At 45.8% G+C, this 7,394-nt stretch overlaps 1 non-coding gene across 1 annotated transcript; it reads left to right on the plus strand.

Annotated features, from left to right (window-relative positions):
* Positions 1-1,294: 1,294 nt before the first annotated feature.
* Positions 1,295-1,413, plus strand: LOC138361911 (5S ribosomal RNA). The gene has a single exon (XR_011227274.1). It is a non-coding gene; the product is annotated as a 5S ribosomal RNA (ribosomal RNA).
* Positions 1,414-7,394: the final 5,981 nt, after the last annotated feature.

Below are 7,394 nucleotides of genomic sequence, written 5' to 3' on the forward strand. Positions count from 1 at the left end.
ATATATATATATATATATATATATATTATATATATATATTATATATATAATATACAGAGTAAATCTACCCCAAAAGTAATGATTTATTTGTCTACAAAACTAAACTCTTTTTTGGAATCATATGAGGCCCCTCCACTGAGGGGGGGAGGCCTGGATGTTTATTGTCATGTGTATTCATGCTGCTTGCATGTCGTCGTTTATTTTGCCTTTGTTGTTTTTTTGACAGCTTTCTTTGCCTTGGGTGGTTTGGGAGATTTTGAAGCTCTCTTTATTTTGGGCTTTTTGTTCCCAACAACAAGCTGCTGCTGCTGCTTCTTTTTCAAGGCTGTAGGTGGTTTGTTGCTTGTGGCGGCTTTCTTGGGAGTTACCACGGCCTTCTTTGCTGCTGTAGATGGTTTCTTGGTTGTGGTGGCTTTCTTGGGAGTTAGAACGGCCCTCTTCTCTGCTACGGCCAGCTTGAATGATCCACTAGCTCCACTTCCCTTGGTCTGAACAAGAATGCCGTCAGCCACTGCTTTCTTGAGAAATCTTCGGATGTAAATGGCGATCTTGGCAGCCTCGACTTTGTTGTTGGCAACAACGTACTTCTTGATTGCTTGTAGAGACGAGCCCTTACGGTCTTTGAGTGCTGCGACCGCGGCTAGAACCATTTGACTAGTTTTCGGGTGAGCAACCTGGACGCGAGGTTTCCTGGTGGTGGCCACCACAGCAGCAGCAGCAGCCGCAGCCTTCTTGGTAGGCTTTGCTTCTACCATGATGATGATGAACCAACCAAGGTGATGAGAGACGCTCAGACAGTCACGGGGGAATGATGCTGCCGCCGCTTGAGCCGAACCTATTTATGTGCCGGCACGGTACAGAAGCTGCAACCTGGCAACTCGTCCACCAATCACGACGGTTGGTTTTACGGCTCCGAAACCTGGATCCCATATCTTCTCTAAAATAGAAGCATTTGTTCATGTTCTTTGTAAAAGTATCATAAAGCAGGACAGATGAGACAAATATCATAAAAACTGAAGAGCAGATGAGCACACACATGTTTGTATTACAAAAGAAAATCCACAAATTCATTAGAAATTGGCAGGGCAGGCTGAGGAAGTAGGTAGATGTAAAATGTCTGTAAATGGCGAAAGAACATAAACCCAAGACTGAATAAACGATGTTAAATATCCATGCCAAGGAGACAAAAATATGTTAGGATACAATTACCATTAAGACACCACAAGCAGGTCCGTATCCTGCCGCGATGACTTAAAAGAGTTGGTTATTAGCCACAATGTGTAGGCAGTCTCATGCCAACGGCCACACCACGTTGAGAACACCGCTTCTCGTCCGATCAGCGAAGTTAAGCAACGTTGGGTTTGGTTAGTACTTGGATGGGTGACCGCCTGGGAACACCAAATGCTGTTGGCAATAATGTTTTTTGTTTTGTTTTGTTTTGTTTCGTTTGTTTTTGTTTGAATGGCTGGCTCCACGGGAAATTCACGGAGTTGTGTGGAATAAGGCCTGGTAAAATGAATTAATATGTATGTCATGTTTAAAACAAACTCGCTTAATATAGATATTGTGTGAGGCTTTATACAAAAACAAACAACCAAAACAAAACATGTTGTATATATATATATATATATATATAGCTTAATCCGGGTTTGAACTCGCAACTCCAAGAATACGCATCACTTATATACACTTTACCACTGGACCACTGCTGCAGGACACTAGCTTGATGCTGAGGTATCAATTTAATGACGTAAATGCCATTTCCACAAATAAATGATAATTAAAAAGTATTTGTATGTACAAATCTTTTCTGTTTAAAAGGCTACAATATCAGTTACTGATATAATTTGTGTTAATGTTTCTATACCCACAAGAAGGCATATTTTTGCTTATATGTAAAGGGTACGGAGAAGGAATCACAGACCATCATTCCCCTCCCCTTCCCTCCCCCCCCCCCCCCCCCCCCACCCCAACTCCCACCTACTACCACCACCACCACCACCAATCACCACCAATCACCACCAATCACCACCACCACCAATCACCACCACCACATCTAACCGAAAACCCCCTAACACATCAACCCTCCCCCCAATCAACAGGCGAAATAATAACCCTCAAATGCCTGCCTGCCTGCCTGCCTGCAAGCCAATACTAACGGTCTTCTCAGAAAGAAAATCTCTTTGTATCTGTATTACTTGATGAAATGTATGATTCTAATAATGAAAATAAATTTTGATGTCGGTTGTATGAGCATAATGACCAATATGCACATGATATGAATGAATTAAATAGTGTAGTTTTAAGTAATTAGGTTGTAGACACATTAAGCGGATATGATATTTGACGCGTCCAGAACTGGTGATTTTTGGTTTAGTTTTAAATGCCACCACCACCACCACCACCACCACCATTGCTTCCCCAGAGCCTAATTAAGGACCGGTAAAAGGAGTCAATATGTATGTCATCTATAAAACCAAAGAATGAATAAAAAAAACACACACACAAACCTACATAATAGTATTAGGAAGATTGTATGGCAAAAAAAAAAAAGTATTATTCCCATTGGGTCGTTTGAACTCGCGACTTCCAAAACACCAGCCACACACCTTACAACCCAGCCACCATAGAGTTGGTATAATTGTGCAACTTTAGTTATAAAAGTAAAGTTTTCTCACATTGTATTGATAACTTAAAGGATTTTTTTTTTTATTTTGCATGTACAAATCTTATTGTCTGTTCTATGAAAAGGCTTGATGTAAATTATGTATTTTTTGAATGATTGAATTGTAGGCACATTAAGCGGATTCGATATTTGATATATCCAGAAAAGGCGATTTATGTTCAGTTTTAAAATGCATCACCGTTAACGCTAAAGGACTGGTAAAATGACTCGATGTTTGTCATTTTTAAAATAAACACTAAAACAAGGCCCTTAACATATATAATGTTTGAATATAAATTGAATGCATATAAATACAAAGTGGGAGTGGCTGGCTGGCTGGCTGGCTGGGGCTGGCTGGCTGGCTGGCTGGCTGGCTGGCTGGCTGGCTGGCTGGCTGGCTGGCTGGCTGGCTGGCTGGCTGGCTGCCTGCCTGCCTGGCTGCCTGGCTGCCTGCTGCCTGCCTGCCTGCTGCCTGCCTGCCTGCCTGCTGCTGCTGCCTGCCTGCCTGCCTGCCTGCCTGCCTGCCTGCCTGCCTGCCTGCCTGCCTGTCTGGCTGCCTGGCTGCCTGGCTGCCTGCCTGCCTGCCTGCCTGCCTGCCTGCCTGCCTGCCTGCCTGCCTTGCCTTGCCTTGCCTTGCCTTGCCTTGCCCTGCCTTGGCTGCAGCTGGCTGGCTGGCTGGCTGGCTGGCTGGCCGTAAATCAACTCTTAACAACACCACCACACCACACCACACCACACCACACCATCACTCATCACCCATCACCCACCACCGGCCCCAGTCTCCCAGCCTCTCTTATATACCCGAGCAGGCCCTTTAAATTATTTGAATTGTTGCACTTCGGCCAATGGCAGGCACGATCGCTGCTGCTCAAACATATTCTGGTTCACAAGTATTATATATATATATTATATAATATATATATATATATATATATATATTATATATATATATATATATATATATATATATATATATTCATGAAACACATTAAAACCTTGATCATTTATTCATTCATTACGTCTAGTGAAGAATTGCTTTTGTTCATTTGTATGATTAAAAATGGATAGAATATGAATTCCTCGCTTAAAGTAAAATATAAAATATATATTGGATTTATATGATTGGTTAATATTCCAAGTGATGCTGAATATCCCCTATAATTTTGTTTTGTTTGTTTGTTATGTACACATTCCAAATGAAATCAATATAAATGTTATTATTAATGTTTGAAAGTTGATTGTCTACTTGAATCTCTCTATTAAAGTGTGTGTGGCTCCGGATGGAGCCTGGTTATGGTATTTGTCGCGGTGGGTGGCAGAAGTGCTTACTTCTTCTCTGTCTTCTTTGGCAAAAGAACTGCCTGAATGTTTGGAAGAACACCTCCCTGTGCAATGGTTACGCCAGACAGAAGTTTGTTGAGTTCTTCGTCGTTGCGGATGGCCAACTGCAAGTGACGTGGGATGATACGGGTCTTCTTGTTGTCACGTGCGGCGTTACCGGCGAGCTCGAGAACTTCGGCAGCGAGGTATTCCATGACGGCTGCCAGGTAGACAGGAGCGCCAGCACCGACGCGTTCGGCGTAGTTGCCCTTACGCAGCAGACGGTGAATTCTGCCCACGGGGAACTGAAGTCCGGCCCTGCTGGAGCGAGACTTTGACTTGCCCTTCACTTTGCCTCCCTTGCCGCGTCCTGACATTGCTGCTGCTGTTGTGGGTTTGTGGTGTTTTAATGCCGGCCCGCAGATCGAGCTTCGTGTTATATACCCCGCTCAGGATCAAGGGAGTCCGCCACTGACCAATCAGCGCGCTCCGCCACGCGACCCGCTCTGAGCTGAGTCGCGAGCGGGATATAAAAGGAAAGCTCGACTCGCGCAAAAGTTCATTATTGTACTGCAACGCCAGCCAGCACGAGCATCATCATGCCACCCAAGGCATCTGGAAAGGCTGCCAAGAAGGCCGGAAAGGCCCAGAAGGCCATTGCCAAGGGCGATAAGAAAAAGAAGCGCAGGAGGAAGGAGAGCTACAGCATCTACATCTACAAAGTGCTGAAGCAGGTCCACCCCGACACTGGTATCTCTTCCAAAGCCATGTCGATCATGAACTCGTTCGTGAACGACATCTTTGAGCGCATCGCCGCCGAGGCTTCTCGCCTGGCCCACTACAACAAGCGTTCCACCATTACCAGTCGGGAGATCCAGACGGCTGTAAGGCTCCTGTTGCCCGGAGAACTGGCCAAGCACGCCGTCTCTGAGGGCACTAAGGCCGTCACCAAGTACACCTCCTCCAAGTAAACGGCTTACTTACTGCCCTGTGGTGGTGGCTTGGCCTCAAACCAACAAACTCGGCTCCATTGGAGCCACACTTTAATTTCTAAAGAGATTGTGAGTGTTAGACACCAATACTATTATAACAAAAACCTCTGTCACTGAAAGCAAATAGCTATAAAATGAGAATATTTATGAAACTGTCTGTGTGTGTTTCTCTCTCTCAGTCTCTGTCTGTCTGTCTGTCTGTCTGTCTGTCTGTCTGTGTCTGTCTGTCTGTCTGTCTGTCTGTCTGTCTGTCTGTCTGTCTGTCTGTCTGTCTGTCTGTCTGTCTCTCTCTCTCTCTCTCTCTCTCTCTCTCTCTCTCTCTCTCTCTCTCTCTCTCTCTCTCTCTCTCTCTCTCTCTCTCTCTCTCTCTCAACACATATAAGCACTCGGTATCTTTTTTCTAGAGATTAGAGATTCATTGTTATGTTCCACATTAGGATTACTATGCAGGCCACCCTCTTAGGTTTGAAAATGTCAAGAAAACGGTTAATTTAAAATGTCATCTCCTAACTTAACAGATTAAGCCAGAGGACCGAAAACAGAATAAAACAGGACTGGACAGTATGTCACTTATACAAGCTGCTTTTATTTCTAGTACAGTATGACAATTTTTATTTTGGGGGGGGGGGGGGTGGGTGATCCTTGACAGTGCATAAGAGCGAAAAGCGACGGCGTTTTGTTTGTAAGAGAACAGGTTGTACTACAAATGACTTGATTTATTGATATCACGTGTATGTATGACACCTAAATTAGTGTATTTGTTTATTTATTTATTTATTTATTATATGTGTAGATGAAGGTTAATTCATATGACTGATGCTAGGAATGTCTGAAATCTCCTTAGAAGGATATTTTGGCCCTGAGAAGGGCCGAGTTTGGTGTATACTAGGGTGGTCGATTTAGCTTATGCACGCTCTCCACGGATACGGCGAGCAAGCTGAATGTCCTTTGGCATGATGGTGACACGCTTGGCGTGGATGGCACAGAGGTTAGTGTCCTCGAAGAGACCGACCAGGTAAGCCTCGGATGCCTCCTGTAAAGCCATGACGGCAGACGACTGGAAGCGAAGATCGGTCTTGAAGTCCTGGGCAATCTCGCGCACCAGACGCTGGAAGGGAAGTTTCCTGATGAGCAACTCGGTGCTCTTCTGGTAACGACGGATCTCACGCAGGGCGACCGTTCCGGGCCTGTAACGGTGAGGCTTCTTCACACCCCCTGTGGCAGGAGCAGACTTGCGTGCTGCCTTGGTGGCCAGCTGCTTACGAGGAGCCTTGCCTCCCGTGGACTTGCGAGCAGTCTGCTTGGTGCGAGCCATGGTGAACAACTGTGGTTTGTGATGGCCGGCGCCGAAAAATTTTTGCTTATATACGCCGTCTCGAGGCGCTTGCTCGAGCGCCATTGGCTGCTCGACTCGCCTACGTCACCCCGTTGCCCCTCCCCTCCTTCCTCTGGCTGCAGCCAACAGGCGGCTCACCTCAATCACTATTATCGCTGATTTTGCTCTATTTTTTGGATTTGTGCAAAAGTCATTTCACAGGGACGTGAAACAGACGAGTAGGCAACTGCAGTTTTGAAAGCGTTGTGAGAAAGCCGTGTCTACTCGACCACAAGCGTAAAGTAAGGGCAGGCAGGAGTTGCAATGCTACTAGTACGTCCGCTTGATGGGATATAGTCGGGAAATCGTGCGGGCATTCGATCAATTCGATTCACACAACTACAACACCATGACTGGACGCGGCAAGGGAGGCAAGGGACTCGGAAAGGGTGGCGCCAAGCGTCATCGTAAGGTGCTACGTGACAACATCCAGGGCATCACCAAGCCCGCTATTCGTCGCTTAGCTCGTCGTGGCGGCGTCAAGCGTATTTCGGGTCTCATCTACGAAGAGACCCGTGGCGTCCTGAAGGTGTTCCTCGAGAACGTCATCCGTGATGCTGTAACCTACACGGAACACGCCAAGAGGAAGACCGTCACTGCCATGGACGTGGTGTACGCTCTGAAGCGCCAGGGTCGTACCCTCTACGGATTCGGCGGATAAGAGCTTGGCTAATCCATCGATTCCACCCACCACCACCTCAAAACGGGACCTAATTAGGTCCCTATACTTTTTTACTGAAGGGCTTAATAGACGATAACATAAATTGTTTTGATATCAGCTAGCACATTGGGTCTTATGAAATCTATTTTTTATCCTCGCATGCTTAAAGGGACTCTGATTGGGGAGGGGGGGGGGGAAGGTTTGTTACGTTATATACTAGCAGAGCAGGATCATTGGGGGGGGGGGGGGTGTGAGGGGGAGAGAGAGAGAGAGAGAGATCTTTCCCAACTCTTCCTTTTTACATGAGGGAGCTACCCGTTTTATTCATTTTATCCTTCTCAGAGCTGTTTTGATAGTATCCAAATGATGGTAAATGAAAAG

The sequence above is a fragment of the Procambarus clarkii genome, unplaced genomic scaffold (assembly GCF_040958095.1).
Source record: "Procambarus clarkii isolate CNS0578487 unplaced genomic scaffold, FALCON_Pclarkii_2.0 HiC_scaffold_993, whole genome shotgun sequence".
Taxonomy (NCBI): Eukaryota; Metazoa; Arthropoda; class Malacostraca; order Decapoda; family Cambaridae; genus Procambarus; species Procambarus clarkii.